The following is a 21,593-nucleotide window of genomic DNA, read 5'->3' as shown; positions in this document are numbered from 1 at the left end:
TTGTACACGCCAAACTTACTCTATCACCCATAGTCTAATCTCCCATCTATGATTACACATGTCTACACATCCACAGAGAGCAAGCTCTCCCTGACACATATTGCAGCCCTTTCATAGTGATCTCAGTCATAGGATGTAATCTATACAAAAGTAGCAGGCTCGTTGGATTCTAGCCATCAAGTCAGTGGACCTGGCTGTAAAGGTGTCAGATCAATAAGCCAAAAGTTGGTTAGTCTCCCTCCAATAGGCCACATTGTTTTCTCCAGTGCCATGGTAACTCATATCACAGAACATGTAAGATGGGTCTGGCCTTCATGATGTTAGTGGGCTGACCTAGTCAGTTTTAGACATGACCAGGTATAAAGATTGTCAGAATATTGATACAAATGTATGTATCCATGTATTGTGCTCAGCATGTAACATCTACACATTTTGTGTGTTATATTTTGAGTAATGTGTGTGCTAGATGTAATCGCAATGTATCACATCACAACTGATATATGAAAAGTTTCATTTACGTTCTGGTTTTTCCTCACTTGTATCCTTACTGTTCAACGCCCATCAGACGAGGGACATATGGAAGGGCATCGCTAGGAAGGTTTGAAGCCTGAGGGTCTACAAGTGGTACAGCATCCATTGCTAATAAAAGAGATGGGAGGACCTGAGGCGATAGGCGCAAAAGATCGCAGAGGGGAAGCTGGGGTAGTCCTCTGAATGTGGGCAGGGTGCGCACCACACCCTAACACCCCTAATGGCCTAAATACTGACGGGGACCTAGCTTGAGCTGGATGGGCAGTTACAGGCCCAACAGCAGCTACAAGGGAGTAAATCCTGACCAGAAACCTTCATGTTACATTGACATATTCTTTGGTAACAGGCAGCCATTTACCCCATCAACATTGAGGATGACTCATGTCCAGCATCCTAGAACAGTTGTTGAATGTTTAGGTCTGGTAGTAGGTGCATGATGATGTACTATACTTGTTCTCTTTTTGACCAGGAACAGAGCAGAGTCTAGTCAACTACCAGTTTTCTGACTTGAGCATACACATGACTGACTAAAGGCATAAATCACCTAAAGTTGTTTCATGCGCTGGGTGACCGTTGTCCCAAACAGCCCACTTGTCTTTATTGTGTCAGGAGTGATGCTCCCTCACTATTGTATCTCATGTGGTGGTGGTCTTCTTACATGTGGCAAAGCATACAGTGCACTTTGGATGCAGTGACTGGGCAATACTTCACATTGGACTGGGTGTGGCCATGACCGGTCCTCATGCTCTGTCAAAGGGCCCTGCCCTTTTGAGAACAGTAATGAGACAGTGGGCTTGCTAACTGTCTTCTTGTCGGGGTGGGTCGCATACTTTTTCTGTTAATTCCCCCCTCTAAAAGTTTCAGATTATTTTGTCCAATGTAGCCCCTTTTAGACTGAATCACTGGTTTCCCAGCTCTTGACGTGGGGGTGTTCTTTCATATGCAGATCTGTTGGAAGTACACTGTGCATGTGGGGACCCCCCAATGCTGCACCTTCAGTCTTTCTCAGCTTTCTATCCAAGGTGGAACTTCTAAAGTACTTCATATGTGGACTCAGTGTGTTTCTCTGATGTGCACGAGGCTGGTGGAAACTTCTCACTTTCTCCAGGAGCTTCTGAACCTCCCTCCTCCCCCAGCATTGGTCCTTGTAGGGGTGTTTTCCATTGCAATGTTTGCACTTGGTGATGGGATGGCTTAAATCTATGAATCCTGGGCATTCCGGAGGGTTTGGAGGGTCAGCATATACTACAATGGATTGACTCTTTCATAAAGAAAAATGTCCTTCCAGATTTCAAGGGGGATCTGACAATAATGAGAGCCCATCGGGTCCCCGCACATCTACCTGCTAATGCAAAGTTCCCCCGAACGATTCTGGTTAACTTTGGTGATTTTTTAGTCAAGGACTAGATCGTGTCTAGGCAATCAGGCAAACACAGTTTTCCTCTGCAGAAGTGCCAGTGTGTCGTATTTTTTCAGACTTGTCAGCCTCCGCTGCAAAAAGGCAGAAAGCCATGATAGCTCAGCAGAGCAAATTCAAAGTGTTAGTCAAGGGAAAATTTCGTATTTTTTGTGATATCACAGAGGCACAGGGTCTACTAGAAGAGATTTAGGCAGATAAACCCTAGGGGCTGGAAGAAAGTATTTGTCGACATGCTGGGTGGTATGCATTATTGGGTTAGGAATGGCTTATTCATCTCTTGAGGATTGAATTATTATATAACTATTTACACAGGTGAAATGATAAGTTGTCAACATTTGGCATAGAAGGGAAATGATAGTATAAGGCGGTTAAGAATTTAGGTTTTTTAAGGCAGGAAGGGGAAGCGAGGGTTGGGGGAGGGCTTTATTCAGCTACACTAGGAACCAAGTCAGCGTGCCTGCAGAAGGGCAGGTGGGTGGGACAGGCTGTCAACCATGGGACAGGGGCGGCCATATGCCCGGGCGACAATAGGTCAAGGGTCAAGGGTTGGGTGGGAAGCATGGGGGAAAAATTAAATCCATATTTTAAATTCATACTCATTTGTTAATTGTTATGCTGATTGTTAAGTGAGAGCAAGAAAGAAGAACCTGTCATCTCCGTTAGATCTGGGCGGGAGGCTTCTCTCAGTTTTACTAAAAGGAATATTTTTTTTAATATGGGGCATTCAGAAATCCACTCTTTTTCTGTAATGGCTGATAAGGAAATAGTTAAAGTAGTGTCATTCAATGTCAATGGTCTAAATAATAAAAGGAAAATGCGGGCTATTGAGACTTGGATTAAAACAGAGAATCCCTTGGTCATTCTAATATAAGAAACCCACAGGCCAGCAGCGAAAATTTCTGAGTTTGCAATGTTGAGAGCCTGAGTTGCTTTTAGGGATTCTCTTCATCCTCGTTAGCACATAGGAGTACGGCGATTTTTTTCAATCAACAATTTCAGGCAGAGGTGGTTAACTCGGCAAGCGATCAAAGTGGTAGATGGTGCTGAGTCACTTGTAATGTAGACCATCGACCTCTGATGTTTGCTAGTATATACGCCCCAGTCGAGAATAATCCCTCCCATATGAGGAACTTTTTCAATCTTTAATCCAAGTCCCAGGTGAATTGATTGTGGGTGGCGATTTTAATTTGTTAATGAATCCCAAGATCGATTCATCAGCTAAATTAAAAAGTCAGTTAAAATGAAAAACTCTTAAAACTATACACAGTTATAGTTCAATGCCGGATATTTCTGACCGCTGGCAATCTGCATTTCCTAATGAAATTGCCTACACTTGTTTTCAGGGAGATTCCATACTTTTTCACGCATTTACTTTTTTCTTTTTTCCAGGAAATTGTAAATTTTTTAAGCAGAACATTATTCAAAATGGATTCTCCGACCATGTATTGGTGGTTTTGGTGTTAGCATTTGGGTAAAGGTGGGGCAGACAGTAAAAGGTGGACGTTAAACCGACAATATTTGCTGGAAGAGGACTGGGTATCTTCCAGTAAAACACAAATTAAATTTCTGAGTTTTTCGAGCGTAATCTTGGCTCCGCCCCATCCCCCGTGATATGGGATTTATTCAAAGCCTTTGTTCGAGGTCTAGCTATAGGTAAGGATGCAGAAAATTCAAGAAACGAAAGGGAGAAAAACGGTTTGTAGAGCAAAAAGTGCAAGAATCTTTTGAAAGGATTCTCTCTAATCCCTCAGCCGTGAATAAACGCCAGTGGGTTCAGGCTAGGTGCAACCTGACTGATGTATATTTTTCCAAAAGCGACACCCTTTTTCAGCAGGTTAGTCAAAGACCTACGAAGAAAGCAATTATACTGGGAGATTTGTAGCTTGGCAGGCGAGGGAACGGGCCTTAGGCAATCAAATATTGGCTCTGAGATGTCCTACCTCTGGCTCTCGTACGGAGGATTCGGAAGAAATAGGAGAAATAATGGCCCAGCATTATAGGAAGATCTATGGCCAGCAATCATCAATTGATATCTCAGCATTGGAAAATTTCTTGCTGAAACAAAAAGTACCGGGGCTATGTGAGGAAGATAAAGGGCATATGATGAACCCTTTTTACAAAAGATGAGTTAGGGGAAGTCATCAAAACTCTTCCAAATGGTAAAGCCTGTGGCCCAGATGGTTTACCAGGGGAATTTTTTAAAACATTCTTTGGGGTAATTTGGGATTCTTTACTATTAGTTATAAATTCAATTTTTGAAGGTGAGCCCATCCCTTCATCATTTCGAGAAGGAAGTGTAGTCAGTTTAAAAAAAAAGGTAAAAACAGCAAAGACCCCAATTCATATCGTTCATCACGCTCTTAAACTCTGATTACAAAATAATTACTAAACTTTTAGCAAATCGTTTTAATGGTATTGCCTCTTATTTAATCCATCAGGATCAGAATGGTTTTATTGCTGGAAGGCAGCTTGGCACGAACATGCACTTTTTGGTGGAGGCACTTGACTATTTCGATACCCAGAAGATACCAGCCTTGGTGCTGTTTTCAGACCCCGAAAAGGCTTTTGATTTGGTGATTTGGGAATCTTTATTTTGTATCCTGGGCAAATTTGGCATCCCCTCTAAAATTACGGGGCTGGTCGAAAAGCTATATTTGAATGCTGAGGCTAATATTATTATTAATGCAGCCAGTGCTGGACAAGTAAAAGTTAAAAGAGGAACTAGACAGGGATGTCCGCTTTCCCCAGTTTTATTTGCCTTTTTTATTGAACCGCTTGCGATAGCCAGTAGGAACAACAGGGATATTTGCCCCCCGCTTCCAAATCTGGATTTAAATTATACGTAGACGACATCATGCTGATCATAAAATCAAAGAAGGATGTGTAGGTAGCGGCCTTCCAGATTTTTGAATGGTATGAGGCTTTTGGAGGGTATAAAATTTATAACAAAAAACGGAAGTCTTACTTTGCGGTGGTGGGGCATCTAGGGATTTACACCTCGATATTATCTCATGTTTGAACGCAAATCCGAAGAGGTATTTAGGGGTGTATTTTTCACCCTTAATCTCGGAATAATATGATTTAAATTATGTCCCACTACTTCGAAAAGTTCAAGATTTTCTTACCCGATGGCATCCTCTTCCTTTATCCATTTTAGGCAGGGTGGCACTGATCAATATGTCAGTGCTGCCACATTTTATCTTTCTCTTGTCAGCTATTCCCTGTGTTTTAGTTAATTCCTTTTTTAAGAAACTAGAATCTATGTTTACATGATTTTTCTGGGGCAAAAGGGTCACCCGCATTGCACTTAGCACTTTATATGAGGAGTGGGCAATCGTGGATTAGCTCTTCTAAATTTGAAGGATTATTATTATGCATATTTTGCACAATATATGTTTAGATTTAAGCAGGAATCACATTTGTTTTTTTTTGTAAAATATTTATGAACTAAGAGGCCTATTAGGATGGCGGACGGACCTGCGTCCATCCTCCACCCCCGAGGTGGAGGGACCGTCCGCAGGGACAGCGGCGGTCCCTCCATTGCAATTAGGATGTGACCGCCACCCTGGTTTTTGGTTATGACCCAGATCTCTGCCTACCTGATAAAACGATTAAACTTCTCTATATTGGCATGGCAGTTGCCAGGCCATTTTTGCTTCAAAGGTTGCGATCATATTTAGTACCATCTAAATATGAATGGATCTGGAAAATGGAACAGGTAAAAAATAACGAACAAGCATATGCCTTACGAAAGGGTGGGCTGAAGAAGTTTGGCAAGATCTCGGCAGAGTTCTTTAATGGGGATGCCTAAATTGAAATACGTATTCTTACAGGGTTCACGCTCTAAGAAGGAAAGATCTGAGAATATGTTTAAAATGGATGGGATTAGGAGGCATTTGACGATATTTTAGGGCAATAGGTGTTTTTAGCTGTTGGATTTGATTCGCTGCTGCTGATTTAAGAACTCAATGAACTCTTGTTTAAATGTTTATGTTATATTTTAATTCCTGCAAATCCGATGATATTGATGAATTTTGATGCATGTATGTTGAAATTTGGATATATGAATTTTAAGATGCTAATTTATGTGATATATGGATTTTAATAAAAAAAATGACTGGGGAACTGGATGTAGCTGTCCATAGGTCTCAACATTGCTGAAAGCATGTCTTGTAGTACACCGCTGAACATTCGCCAGATATTTCAATAGTGTATTGAAAGGACCCTGTGGCCAGAATATGTAATACATGTGAGATTAGTGCTTTGAGGAAGGAGCTCCGGCTCCAACTGATTATATAAATCCAGTATGGTTTGCCTAGTCAAACAAAACGTCTTGATGATATCCCTTTGTTCCATGGGCTGATGGTCTGGAAATGGGCAGTACTTTGTACGCTGCCATCTCCTCCCTCTCTCAGGGTGCCTATGTATGGAGTCAAAACAATATTGAACATTGGTCAGTGTCCATAGTAACATATGTGAAGAGTAAGCCAAAAGTCATGTGACAAAACATAACTGGTTCAGAAAGCATTGCACATTATTCACATAATATTTGGCAACGGTCCAGCATACACCAATAATCCCCGTTATGGCCTCCACATGTGTCTCACATGAATGTGCAAACTATACATCCAAAAATGTATTATTAGCACTTTAATATTTTTGGGGGGATATTTTTGGTCAAAATACAGTTAAACAGCAGTGTACATTGCACCTAGCAAATATAGCTTTTATGCACAGTAATGCACTACACAGATGATTTGTGTCATGAAAATTAAATGGCAATGGAGTAGTTCATATGTAAACAGGTAACCCTTCATTTGGAGTGTACTTCCAACTACTAAAATGGTAGATGCCTGACCTCGCATACTGGATATTCTGAACCTGCCACCGAAAGTTGACCATGCGGGGGTCGTTTTAATCCACGATGGACACAGCCATAGGCTAACATTGATGAATGTGATGATAGAGGGCCAATGGCTGTGTTTGTCCCAGCTAACTACCACGTATTTCATGTACATATATGCTGCGGTTTGAAAAATGCCTTACTTGCCTCCTGACACTGCTGGCATCAACACCTCTTCCACTTTGACTGCCGTTTGCCACTTCTGGGGGCAATCATGCCAGGCCATGCAGGTGAGAGAGCTCATACCTTCTCTGCAGAGGAGCTGGAGCCGCTGGCTGAAGAGGTCATTTCCCTGTATGGCCAGCTCTGTGGCTCACCAGAGGAACAGGTGACTATTTGACATACATATACTGCTCTGTGTAATTCCTCTTTGCCATTTCCAAAGGCTACAATGTGCACCTGAGTTACAGAATTAGGTCTATTAAGTGTTGTATCAGTCAGTCAGTCAGTCAAAAAGGCTTTATTTCGATAAAAACATATCATAAAAGCATCACATTGTAAAAACACATTTTGCGATTAAAAACAAGAATTAATCTATTTACACCAGGGTTTTTTCCCTCTTTTACATCTAACATTTGCAGATAAAAAACAGTATAAAAGAAGAAATTAAGAATCAGATTAAACAATTCATTTAAGCCTTTTGTTTCTAAGGTACCATGCCCATGATAAAAATTTTGAGAGACTACAAGCATACAATGGGCATGAATATGTCGTTAAAATGCGCAGCGCTACAATATGAGACCTAGTGCCTAATGACTTATACAAAGGTTTGAGCTACCTGGTTCTTGGGTGTATATACGCCGGCCATTCGAACATAAAATGCGCTATAGTTTCTGGTCTGGTTGGGCAGGAAGGGCAAAATGCTGTAGTTTGGGCCGGAGGTTTCCAGCAAGCTGTTAGGGCGCGTACTGGAAGAGCCCCGACCCTAAACCTAAAGTAAAGAGCCCTGTCGAATGGCTTCCATATGATATCCAAATAAAGTTCCCGGATCGGGAGATCCTTGAACTGCAGGAAGTCATTCGTAAGCCTGCCCAAAGCATAATCAGCGCTAGTTCTAGTCGCGACCCAGTTCCAATATAGCCTCTTTAGAGTTGCCTTCGGGGGAGAGGACCTACCAATCCATGCCTCGCTAAGGCCCAAGTCACCAAGCAGAGTTTTTATATTTTTTAGCCACCTTACTTTATGCCAACCAGGTAATACCATGACTTCGGTTAGCCCTTTAGCATATTTGGCCAATTCGGGAGTTCACCATATCCGGGCCCATAGGAGCAACGGCCGAAGCTTTGCCAAATCGCTAATAGGGTGACAGCCTAGGTCAAGCAATAAAGGTGCCATTGGAGTACTCTGGGGAAGTGACATAAGATCCCTATAAAATTTCTTTTCGGACCTTGTTAGGTCAACTGTGCTAGTGGTGCCCCATATCTCTGCCCCATAAAGAGGAGAGCTAACTCCCTTTGCTTTGTAGATGTCAATAACAGGGGCTATTGGTCTTATCGAACAGGATCGCTGTTCCCTAAGCAAAGCCCCAGCTACCCTCTTGTGGGTTAAAAGCATTTTACAGAGGTGGGCGGTCCACTGCATGGTATGCGATATACGTATACCTAGGTAGTCAAACACAGTGACCCTTTCCAAAGGCACAGAATTCAACATAGGAGGACTGGCGATTTTTTTCGGGGGATTCATCACCAAGTACTTTGCTTTGTCGGTGTTAATTATTAGACCCCGCTGCAAGCAAAAAGCCTGGAAGTTGTTAAGAAGCTTTTGGAGGCCCATAGGGGACTTAGATATTAAGAGTGTATCATCCGCAAATAGGAGGGTAGGAATTCGCTCGCCCGCCAGAGATAGTTCATCTGAAGGATCTTTTAACAGGTGCTCAACCACACCATTCACGTATAATGAAAAAAGGGTGGGAGCAAGAACACATCCCTGGCGGACCCCTCTCTCTACCGGGATTCTATTGGTTTTCTCGCCCTCTGTGCCCCATCTTATTTGGGCAAAATTCCCTTCATGGAGCCTCACCAAAATGGACAATATGTAGCGTGGGATCCCCAAGTCCGAAAGCACCCTCCAAAGAGTGTCCCTGGGCACAAGGTCAAAGGCAGTCTTTAGGTCGATAAACGCGAGATAAAGACTGCCTTTGCCTATAACCACCACCTTCCAATAAATTAGCATTAATCTAAACGCCTGCTCAATTGTGCCTGTACCAACCCTGAACCCTGCTTGGTAGTCGGAGAGAATATCGTTTTCGTTAATCCATTGCAATATTCTCTCCAGCAACACCTTCCCTACCACCTTCTGGGTTGAATCTAACAGGTTTATGGTCCGATAGTTCGAAGGATTGTCTCTCAGGCCCTTTTTGAAGATGGGCACGACTTCAGCCCCTTTCCAGGACTCAGGGATGGCAACGCCTCTATCAATCGCGATAAGCAAGGAGTGAATTAACTTCTCCCATTTCAGTCTATCCGAGTGAAGAAGGTCCCCAGGGATGCCATCTGGGCCAGCTGCTTTTTGGGGCACGATTGTACTGATAGCATACTCCACTTCCTTAATTGTAAAGGGGAAATCATTAAGGTCACCTTGCAAAACACAAGAACTAGATGTGACCGAAGAGCTAGTCTTATGCTGGCAGGTGTACAATTTTGAGAAGTGGTCAAACCATGCTTGGCTGGTGATGTTGCATGTAATGAGGTCGCTATCTGGTCTGTTTCTGGCTCTTATTGTATCCCAGAAGCGTCTAGCATCCTTGCTAGAGCTAGCCTCTTTTAGAGTTTGCCAGTATTGATCTTCCCACTCCTTTTTTGCATATATTATGGCCTGCTTATACTCTTTTCTGGCACACTGTATCATGGGTTGTAGCTTCCCTTTTATAGCCTTAATCAAAGCTAACTTTTTGTGTCTGCAAGTGGGAGTGAACCAATCGTGCACGCCCTTTGGCTTCTGAGGGCCTAACATCTTACCCCCCCGTGTTTGTTTCAGAAATAATTTCCCTACGGTTTCGATGGTGTCCTGAAAAACAATTGTAGCCCTGCCAGGGACAGGGTAGGCTAATATGGTATCTAGCTCCCTTTGTAGGGTTTTTAACCCCTTCCGTGCTCATGACGAGCTGAGCTCGTCATGAGTTGCGCCGCTCGCACGCTCATGACGAGCTCAGCTCGTCATGTAACGCGGTATTTTAAAAAAGTCAGCGCACAGCGGGAAAACCGCTAGCGCTGATGTGGTTAATGCTGTATCTATGGCCTCTAGATTTGCTTGGCCCAGGGCTACTTTACACCACTTGAAGCGTCTCCCACAGTTTGATGGATAAAGTTTGGGGCGAATTCCAATTTATTTGGTATTGCTTCATTTGTTTTTCTTGGCCATAAGCTCTTAAGAGTTAAGGGAAGTGGATTGTGGTCACTATCTACAGTGGGCAAGACAGCCATGTCCTGACCAAACTTCCAGAGGATAAGATCAAGGAGGATGTAATCAATCCTTGACGTGTTGTTCACCCTATTGAATGTATCAGCACCCATGGAGTCCGAATCAGTTCGACCATTGGCAGCTCTTAACCCAAACTCCATGGTCAGTGCATTCAGCTGGATCGCCCTTTGGGAATTTTTTTTATTGGTCGGATAGTTAACAGAGGTATACCCCTCCTTAGATCATCCTCACCTAGGCCCAAAATGTCCTTTGTCGCAAGAGGCTCATACGTACAGTTGAAATCTCCAGCGACCAGGACTTGCATGCCATCATTACAGTATCTAAGCTCATTTTCAAGGATGGCTACAGTTGGGGATAGAGAGCCATTTTTTGTACCTCTAGCATAGATGTTGAATAGCTCGAAAGTTCGTCCCCTGTTAGGTCCCCTCAGTGAGATTCTAAGAATATCCAAGGAGTTAGACTGCTTTTGCGTGATGTAGCAACCCAAGGAGATGCTTACCCAGATAAGGAGCCCCCCCGAAGGGCGGCCCTTCCCGGTAACTGGGGATACTGCAGGTACAAAGTAAATTGAAATACGTATTCTTACAGGGTTCACGCTCTAAGAAGGAAAGATCTGAGAATATGTTTAAAATGGATGGGATTAGGAGGCATTTGACGATATTTTAGGGCAATAGGTGTTTTTAGCTGTTGGATTTGATTCGCTGCTGCTGATTTAAGAACTCAATGAACTTTTGTTTAAATGTTTATGTTATATTTTAATTCCTGCAAATCCGATGATATTGATGAATTTTGATGCATGTATGTTGAAATTTGGATATATGAATTTTAAGATGCAAATTTATGTGATATATGGATTTTAATAAAAAAAATGTCTGGGGAACTGGATGTAGCTGTCCATAGGTCTCATCATTGCTGAAAGCATGTCTTGTAGTACACCGCTGAACATTCGCCAGATATTGCAATATTGCAATAGTGTATTGAAAGGACCCTGTGGCCAGAATATGTAATACATGTGAGATTAGTGCTTTGAGGAAGGAGCTCCGGCTCCAACTGATTATATAAATCCAGTAGGGTTTGCCTAGTCAAATAAAACGTCTTGATGATATCCCTTTGTTCCATGGGCTGATGGGCTGGAAATGGGCAGTACTTTGTACGCTGCCATCTCCTCCCTCTCTCAGGGTGCCTATGTATGGAGTCAAAACAATATTGAACATTGGTCAGTGTCCATAGTAACATATGTGAATAGTAAGCCAAAAGTCATGTGACAAACCATAACTGGTTCAGAAAGCATTGCACATTATTCACATAATATTTGGCAACGGTCCAGCATACACCAATAATCCCTGTTGTGGCCTCCACATGTGTCTCACATGAATGTGCAAACTATACATCCAAAAATGTATTATTAGCACTTTAATATTTTTGGGGGGATATTTTTGGTCAAAATACAGTTAAACAGCAGTGTACATTGCACCTAGCAAATATAGCTTTTATGCACAGTAATGCACTACACAGATGATTTGTGTCATGGAATTTACATGGCAATGGAGTAGTCCATATGTAAACAGGTAACCCTTCATTTGGAGTGTACTTCCAACTACTAAAATGGTAGATGCCTGACCTCGCATATTGGATATTCTGAACCTGCCACTGAAAGTTGACCATGCGGTGGTCGTTTTAATCCACGATGGACACAGCCATAGGTAACATTGATGAATGTGATGATAGAGGGCCAATGGCTGTGTTTGTCCCCGCTAACTACCACATATGTCATGTACATATATGCTGCGGTTTGAAAAATGCCTTACTTGCCTCCTGACACTGCTGGCATCAACACCTCTTCCACTTTGGCTGCCGTTTGCCACTTCTGGGGGCAATCATGCCAGGCCATGCAGGTGAGAGAGCTCATACCTTCTCTGCAGAGGAGCTGGAGCCTCTGGCTGAAGAGGTCATTTCCCTGTATGGACAGCTCTGTGGCTCACCAGAGGAACAGGTGACTATTTGACATACATATACTGCTCTGTGTAACTTCCTCTTTGCCATTTCCAAAGGCTACAATTTGCACCTGAATTACAGAATTAGGTCTATTAAGTGTTGTATCATTTGTTGGCCCCTACATTGGACACTCTTGTTAGGGATTGTGGAGCACTATACATTGTGATTGTAACATCACCATTGGGATGTGTAGTATGTGTAAAGTGCTAGATTCTACTTGGAGTGTATGTAGCCATATATGCATTCATGAATTTCACGGTACCTGTGATGTTGATACAACTCTGATAATGCTAAATGTGAAGACGATTGTATAGCCTTTACAACATGAACCGTGTATGTACTCTGGAGCAGATGAGATTGCTGTTACTTTTGTATACAGCCCCACATATCACTCACCCAAAACCAGGGCTCTCCAAACAGTTGGTTGGGAGCTAGCAATAGCCACAAATCCCTTCAGAATTGCACACAGGGCACTTATTGAACGTACCCAAGCGGATTTTTTTCATTTAGAAATGTTGTAAATGTGCTAGTTATGTGTCTTCATTATGTTCAGTATGCAGAGAGCAAGGCCTGACAATAAGCTTTGCACAATCGTAAACATGTGCCAGGCTGGGGTTGAATCTCTGTGTCAATAAAACTGATGCACAGAGTTACATCCCAGTTGACCTTTATGTCCTTGGATGCTCACAAACTGAGTTGTCACAAATAATACTCCTCCAGACTGTTATCACATGGACTACATTTGGAACGGTGGTTGTTGTTACCCCATGACCTGATACTTCTATTCATTGACCTACATTTCTCAGGTGTGTGATTTCCTAATGACAGACCCCTTACTTCCACAGGTCTCTTTCGCTGGTCCATGAGTATTGATTGCACTGTTCAGTCCTATCTCACATGTGGCACATTAACAGGGCAGATAGTTGGTTACTTCATAACAGCTTTTTTATATTCAACCAATCCAACAGGACATACAATGGTATGATGTTGTCATCTGTAACAGTGCCACATATGGCAAAAGATGTGTCCTGTGATGCTTGTACACGCCAAACTTACTCTATCACCCATAGTCTAATCTCCCATCTATGAGTACACATGTCTACACATCCAAAGAGAGCAAGCTCTCCCTGACACATATTGCAGCCCTTTCATAGTGATCTCAGTCATAGGATGTAATCTATACAAAAGTAGCAGGCTCGTTGGACTCTAGCCATCAAGTCAGTGGACCTGGCTGTAAAGGTGTCAGATCAATAAGGCAAAAGTTGGTTAGCCTCCAATAGGCCACATTGTTTTCTCCAGGACCATAGTAACTCATATCACAGAACATGTAAGATGGGTCTGGCCTTCATGATGTTAGCGGGCTGACCTAGTCAGTTTTAGACATGACCAGGTATAAAGATTGTCAGAATATTGATACAAATGTATGTATCCATGTATTGTGCTCCGCATGTAACATCTACACATTTTGTGTGTTAGATTTTGAGTAATGAGTGTGCTAGATGTAATCGCAATGTATCACATCACAACTGATATATGAAAACTTTCATTTAAGTTCTGGTTTTTCCTCTCTTGTATACTTACTGCTCAACGCCCATCAGACGAGGGACATATGGAAGGGCATCGCTAGGAAGATTTTAAGCTTGAGGGTCTACAAGTGGTTCAGCATCCATTGCTAATAAAAGAGATGGGAGGACCTGAGGCGATAGGCGCAAAATATCGCAGAGGGGAAGCTGGGGTAGTCCTCTGAATGTGGGCAGGGTGCGCACCACACCCTAACACCCCTAATGGCCTAAATACTGACGGGGACCTAGCTTGAGCTGGATGGGCAGTTACAGGCCCAACAGCAGCTACAAGGGAGTAAATTCTGACCAGAAACCTTCATGTTACATTGACATATTCTTTGGTAACAGGCAGCCATTTACCCCATCAACATTGAGGATGACTCATGTCCAGCATCCTAGAACAGTTGTTGAATGTTTAGGTCTGGTAGTAGGTGCATGATGATGTACTATACTTGTTCTCTTTTTGACCAGGAACAGAGCAGAGTCTAGTCAACTACCAGTTTTCTGACTTGAGCATACACATGACTGACTAAAGGCATAAATCACCTAAAGTTGTTTCATGTGCTGGGTGACCGTTGTCCCAAACAGCCCACTTGTCTTCATTGTGTCAGGAGTTATGCTCCCTCACTATTGTATCTCATGTGGTGGTGGTCTTCTTACATGTGGCAAAGCATACAGTGCACTTTGGATGCAGTGACTAGGCAATACTTCACATTGGACTGGGTGTGGCCATGACCGGTCCTCATGCTCTGTCAAAGGGCCCTGCCCTTTTGAGAACAGTAATGAGACAGTGGGCTTGCTAACTGACTTCTTGTCGGAGTGGGTCGCATACTTTTTCTGTTAATTCCCCCCTCTAAAAGTTTCAGATTATTTTGTCCAATGTAGCCCCTTTTAGACTGAATCACTGGTTTCCCAGCTCTTGACGTGGGGGTGTTCTTTCATATGCAGATCTGTTGGAAGTACACTGTGCATGTGGGGACCCCCCCATGCTCCACCTTCAGTCTTTCTCAGCTTTCTATCCAAGGTGGAACTTTTTTTATTTATTTTTTGTAGAGTTTTATATAGCGCGAACTAGACCCGAACCGAATCAGGTATCAGAGCGCTTTACATAGCTCCAGTTACGTTACATGAGGACACACTTTCATTTTAGGCACGGGGAGATTAAGTGATTTGCCCAGAATCACAGGAGGTTTTTGGCGTCGTTACCGAGACTCGAACCCAGATCCCCATGTCCGAGGTCGAGCGCCTTAGCCGTTAGGCCAACTCCTCTCCCCAAAAAACCGTCTAAAGTGCTTCATATGTGGACTCTGTGTGTTTCTCTGATGTGCACGAGGCTGGTGGAAACTTCTCACTTCCTCCAGGAGCTTCTGAACCTCCCTCCTCCCCCAGCATTGGTCCTTGCAGGGGTGTTTTCCAGATGCAATGTTTGCACTTGGTGATGGGATGGCTTGTGTGTGCCTGCAGCAATGCTAGTACCTGTGGTGGGTGGGTAATTCCCCATTACCCTACCTTCAACCAGTACTTGTACTCTCCCCATGACCGTACATTCAACTGGTACTCATACGCTCCCCTTGACCGTACCTTCAACCAGTTCTCTTTGCTCTTGAGCTCTTTGGGCCGAATCAATGACTGGCCTTTACTCTGTATGGTGCAGGAGGGCCTGTCATGAGCACAGCGTACCGGGAGGGAGGGTCTGAGGTTGTTCAGCTGCTTGAATGGCAGGGGATGCACTGCATCTGGATTGATATTTGTACAGTAGTGACCCAGTCTTATCTTGCTAATGTTGTACATACAATAAAAACCTTCCATTACCTAAAAAAAAAACTTGACATTGGTGAGTTGGGAATCTATAGTAACACAAGAGTGCAAATAACACTGGTGCCACCAGTATTATTCCCTACATGTTGGTGTGTGTACCTTTCCCTGCTGTAGTATCATGTGCACTGCAGTTTCATACCTGAACTAAGTGTCTTCATAACTTGATGTCTGATTTCATCATAAATGTGTGTATATTTGCAAATAGTTATTTGTGATAGGTGTGCAGTTCATGTATTAACACAGATAGGACAGTGTACCCATTGGTGGGAGGGTAACACATACCCTAAGTTATTACACAATGACATTGGTCTGATACAAATGATGAAGGACATGACAGGAAGACTTACAGTCATTTGTCACTATTGGAATTTCCATGGCATAGATGTGGGAGTATTCAATTATGTGAACTGCACCTGTCGATTTTGCAAGGTTCATTCAATGACTGGTGACATGCATCAGGGAGTGACATCATGAAATGTAGGGATCAAATGTGTGCCTCTACACTCAGTATTACAAGTGATGTGCCTTCCCATTAGGACAAAAGTGAAACTACCTTTTCGTGTAATGAAGATTCCCTGAGCCTCAACAATCTTTAATTGTTTATTGGCTTTCAGGCATGCAGTGTAAGAATGGTGTTCTCATGAGTACCAAGCTGGATTGGGGAGGGCCCTAGGCGAATTATTATGCTGTCTCCAGTTAACTTTTCTGTCATACATGTGATACATTTCAAAGATACTTAAGTACAGCTGTAATTAGACTATTCAAACAGTGGCTATATGAGGAGTTTCAATTAGGAAGTGTCAACAGTGTGAAACGAGCATTTGCAAGTCACGTTATTTCTGCTACTTCATTTATTGCTGCAAAATAGCTATATTACTTGACCATCTTTTCATCATGATGTGGTTTTAGGTAAGGGTGGGTGGTAAAATCTGTTGCGCTCGCATAAATTGCAAAATTTCGGCAACTTTGCACGGAACGCGGAATTGCCAAAAATTCCACAATCTGCGGCGTACTGGAATTCGTGGGCATTGGTGAGTATTGAGTAGAGGTATTGCACAAAATGGTGGCATCTGCTTTGATTAAATATGCTGGGTAGGATTCATTCTGGCACATCGCTCCTGTCACAAAAATTATTAAACCTCAACAGGAAGCACTTACAGATAAAGCAGGTGCCCGAGTTGAAGCTCAAATTGCATTAATCAGCCCAAAAAAGTTGTGAGCACAGTTGAGGCTGGGCAGATGTGCTTTCTTCTCCCCATATCTACCTTCAAAAATTATCTGTGATCTTTGCATCCATAACTTTCTCGCGCGCAATCCCAGTGTAGTTCCTGTGCCCAGGAGGTTCTTTCTCCTCATCCGCTGCTCTTCTCGGTCTCTGACCTTTTATAAACAAGAGACATGTGAACTCGCATAGAAGACCCACCCCACACACACTAGCGGTAAGCAACATCTTCCCACCCTTTACTCACTATGATGGACAGCTCACTCAAGGGACCCCAGTGCCTTTCGGCGCTGTGGCAAAGTTACAGGCACACATGGTCACCGGAGACAACTCTTCTGGCCCTTTACGCAGCTGTAGTGTAGGAATGACACTATACATTTACCCAACGAGGTAGCACTTACTGATTACTAGCCAGTAGTACTCCAGTTAAGTAGAGGTATTGCACAAAACGGTGGAATCCTCTTGGAATATTATGTGCTGCTGGGCAGTATTCATTCTGGCACGTCGCTCCTGTCACAAGGATTAAACCTAAACAGGAAGCACTTACAGATATAAAGCAGGTGCTCGAGTTAAAGCTCAAATTAAGTAACGCATTAATCAGCCCAAAAAATGTGTGAGCACGGTTGAAGCTGGCCAGGTGTGCTTTCTTCTCCCCATATCTACTGTCAAAAATTAGCTGTAAAGCTTGATAGAGGTCTTTGAATCCATGACTTCCTCGAGCACAATCCCTGTGTAGTTCCTGTGACCAGGAGGTTCTTTCTCCTCACCTGCTGCTCTGATCAGCTTCTGACCTTTTATAAACAAGAGACATGTGAACTGGCGTAGAAGCCCCACCCCCGCTCACACTAGTGGTATGCAACGTCTTCCCACCCTTTACCCACTATGATGGACAGCTCACTCAAGAGACCCCGGCACCTTCCAGTGGGGTGGCAAAGTTAGAGACACACATGGTCACTGCTGGAGACAACAATTCTTCTGGCAGCACAGCAATTCCAGGAGCTCGCGGAATTCTGCATGCTCTCAGAGTTTTTTACCGTTTCACGGAACTTTGCATAGCGCAACTACGCAAATTCCGCCCACCCCTAGTTTTAGGTACATGACCATTTGCTGATTGCAGGGCCTCTGTTGAAATTATATTGTCATAGCCATCCTATTTGATGACATCAGGTCACTATGGTGTACTACAAGAGCCAAACTATACGAAATTTGATCAAGTATCCTACTTGATATATGAAGATAGAGTTGAGACAAGTTCACTCATGCAGTTGGAGCTATCTGTGTTTATGGCTTCACTATGAGCAACTGTTTACAGGTCATGTAGCATGCATGCATGTGCTCATGCAAATTTTGAGGCCACTATAGTGGATCTTTCAGCTGGAAGCTGGAGTCATCTGTGCACTTTAGGAATGTCCTGTGGTAAAAACTCTTCATTCAGTGTGTTCACACAGATGCAATAAACCTATTTTAAATGCAACAGGGCCAACATAATTAGGGAAGAAGCTGGCCACAGTGTCTCCCTGTCATGACAGTACAGACATAGAGGAAGTCAATTGCCCAAGTAGGTGCGGAGAGTGCCATGGAGAACGCAGACTCAACATCATCTTCTGCAGAATAAACCTTCAGTGGACATTGCCTAGTGGTGGGGGAACACAGAGGAACAGTACCAACACCATATTTGTCTGCCTCCACCCTTCCACCTCCACCCTCCCTGTTGCTCCCCACCCAGTTGGCTCACCTGGAGCCATCTCCTTTGTTCCAGGCACCTCCGTGCCTTCCCCAGTCCCTCCGCTGCCCTGAGTGAGTAGGCTATTGGCCTCCTGAGGCACATCTCGATAGGGCAGATGGCACTACTGAATGCCATCCAGGGGCCAGGCAGCCATCTTCAACAGATGGTGGCCTACCTGGAAGGCATACACAGTGCTATTTGTGGCCTATAGAGATCTTTTAAGGCTCTGGTCTCCTCACTCACGACAGCCTTCCACCCATCCCAATATTCTGCCCCACCTCCTGGCTCTTCCCCATCTCCATCCCCATCCCAATTCTCTATTCCCATGCCTGTCCAAAGCACACTCATACATATGCACGCACCCACTTCAACAGCCCCAAGCAGCACAGGCAAACAGAAACACCAAAAAATACAGAAGCAAGCAACCACTCACTTTATAGTCCACCCCCTCACCACCACCCCTATCTTATCCCCAGACAACACACATGCAACCACAAGCACATCCACAACACCCAGCATACCCCAAAACACCACAACAGCAACCACAGACACATCCAAAACACACCTCTTACTCCCAGACACCACATCCATAACATCCATCATACTTAGCACCTCCACATCACCCCCCCAGAAAAAGCAAAGGACAATGCTAACCCACATAACAGACACCTACAAAACACCTCCCAAATGTGCACAAGATACATCAGACACACAGACACCAGCACCAACACACACACACACACACCCACACCTGACACTTTCACTCCCTCTACATCCCAACCGATACTCCCTCTTGAACATCCTACCCATTTTCTCCATGAGAGCTGGTTATTTGCCCTTGCCCCGTCACAGCTGAGCCCCTCCTAAAGCCAAAAGTACCCCTTCCACACTTTAACCCATCCCTTCCACATCCCAGTCCACCCCTCCCAGAACGGTTCCCCCACTCATGAACCCAAACATGCCCCTGAGAACAAACCAAAAACCATCCCAAAAGTAAATCCACCCATCCCAATACCAAGTCAACCCCTCCAAATCCTAAGGTGCCTCCACTGACCACTAGATGCCCCTTCCGGGGTAGGTTCTTCTGGCAGTTTTCTTCCAGGCAAGCGTGCCATAGCACAGTAGTCCACAGGACTTAGCCATTTGCAATGGATTGCCATTTGGCTTTGTTTTTGTTCCCTTTCTTTTGGACTTATTGAGAGAGGTATCTCCATTGTGCTAATACATCACTATTTTGATTTTCATCAAGTTAGTCCTGCCATTATTGTTGCTTTGCAGTTGTTTGAATTCTAGCAATGTTTCCTTTAAAGATGTTTAGTACATATGTTTGTTTAGCATAATGGCAGGATCTACTGCTTACTTTTTTAATATCTACTATGTTAAGTGCATAAGCTGGTTAACATGGTGCGTGAATGTCATTTGAATTTATTTGCAGCCATTCAACATAGTGGTGGGCACTTGCTCCAAAAATGAGTTGTTAGCAATTGCTTTAAGGATAGTTTAATACAGGCCCCTTTGATTCAGCTTGTTTATTGATAGGTATGTACATATAAGCATTGCACCTTTTTATATGATGTGACCTCTGAAGTAGTATACAATACCGGACTTACTGTAGACAAGGGGAATAGTTACATGGATGACTTAGTAGGGTGTGGCTCATAATTGGAATTGTCATTTTTCTTCAAAGTAAAGTATGGCTGACAGTTACCTACATAATCATACATTGCACTTATCCCAATGATGTGGGATGCAAAATGTTTCTATGTGAAAATGTAAATAATTATTTTAAGCACACCTACATGATGAGTTTTTGCTCTTAGATTTTCTATCCCATTTTCGTATATTTATGGCCACTAGCACCAAAGTTAAAGACACAATGTGGTTGTTATGGAGTGTTACTTTACATTTCGGAACCGTCAGCATTAGAGACATATGCGTTGCACCTTGATATGCTATTGCATGTGTGAGCGAATTCAATTGCACGAGTCCGGAGCTAATGTTAACAGCCAAGTTGAGAGGTGACAGATATTAGAGTCACTTACCTTTGCTTCTGGTGACAACGGGGTTGATTGGTACTGTGTCCAACCAGTTGCAGCAGAAGCAGGATGTGCAGGACCGGCTCTATGGCGGAATAGGAATTGTGAAGGGGAGTGCAGGCGAGTTTGTGCCTCTTCCACCATCTCAGGTGTGGCGTTTGACCACCACACACTTTTTTTCTATGTGACCGCATGCATCATAATCAGGACCTTAGTAACTTTTCTTTTCTGTGATATTATGTATTTGGCTCTCTCTGTAATTGAATCTGAAAGTAATGTAATAGTATGAATATATACAGTATTTTAAAGTTTGTACATTTATTATGTATGCCACAAATTATGCAACAACTTCTATTTTATATTCTTACTGTTCTTTTCAGATGTTTTACACTGTTTTGCACCTTCTGTGTTGAGGTGTTCTAATAGGGAGCATGTGCTTTCTTTCTGTTGGATGAAAAACAGCTTCAGTTTAATATTAAATGTTAAATTGTTTGTAGTTTGTAGATGTTGAGGTTGTTAGGTTTATTTTTACTCGCTATTCGAGTGAGCTTATACTTTGTAATAATTTCTGCCTATATATATAGCTTGTTATATATTTTTGCTGGTTTATGATAGTTGTTTTTTATTGACAGTTTGTCACTTTTCTGAGTCATTCGTGCATTCTTCTAGAAAGTACATGTAAAGAGAGAGAAGGTGGAAAGTGTTTTATTAATTATTTGATATTTTTACGTTTATTTAAAAGTAAGCTTTAGTTTAAATATAAGTTATTTGGTTAAGTAGTTGTCGACATGTATATACTTCTTCTTTGATGGCATGGTTAGAGAGTCCGACAGAGTTTCCTTGTGTTGCAGCTTGTCACTTTTGAAGTATTTAATTTTTTTTAAATAAGTTCACCTTTTATATTGTTGATTTAACTCTTTGTCTGATTTTATTGGTTAAAGGTGTTTATACCTTGATTTT

The 21,593-nt window shown here is 43.0% G+C and overlaps 1 long non-coding RNA gene across 1 annotated transcript in view; it reads right to left on the bottom strand.

Annotated features, from left to right (window-relative positions):
* The window catches only part of LOC144762666 (uncharacterized), a 246,326-nt gene that overhangs the window by 60,949 nt on the left and 163,784 nt on the right, over positions 1 to 21,593 (bottom strand). Inside the window, exon 3 of the long non-coding RNA XR_013596125.1 lies at positions 20,640 to 20,899. This is a non-coding gene — a long non-coding RNA (uncharacterized LOC144762666). The remainder of the gene's footprint in view (positions 1 to 20,639; positions 20,900 to 21,593) is intronic.

This window comes from Lissotriton helveticus, chromosome 6 (genome assembly GCF_964261635.1).
Source record: "Lissotriton helveticus chromosome 6, aLisHel1.1, whole genome shotgun sequence".
NCBI classification, from domain to species: domain Eukaryota; kingdom Metazoa; phylum Chordata; class Amphibia; order Caudata; family Salamandridae; genus Lissotriton; species Lissotriton helveticus.
This window is presented reverse-complemented; position numbering and strand designations above follow the sequence as displayed.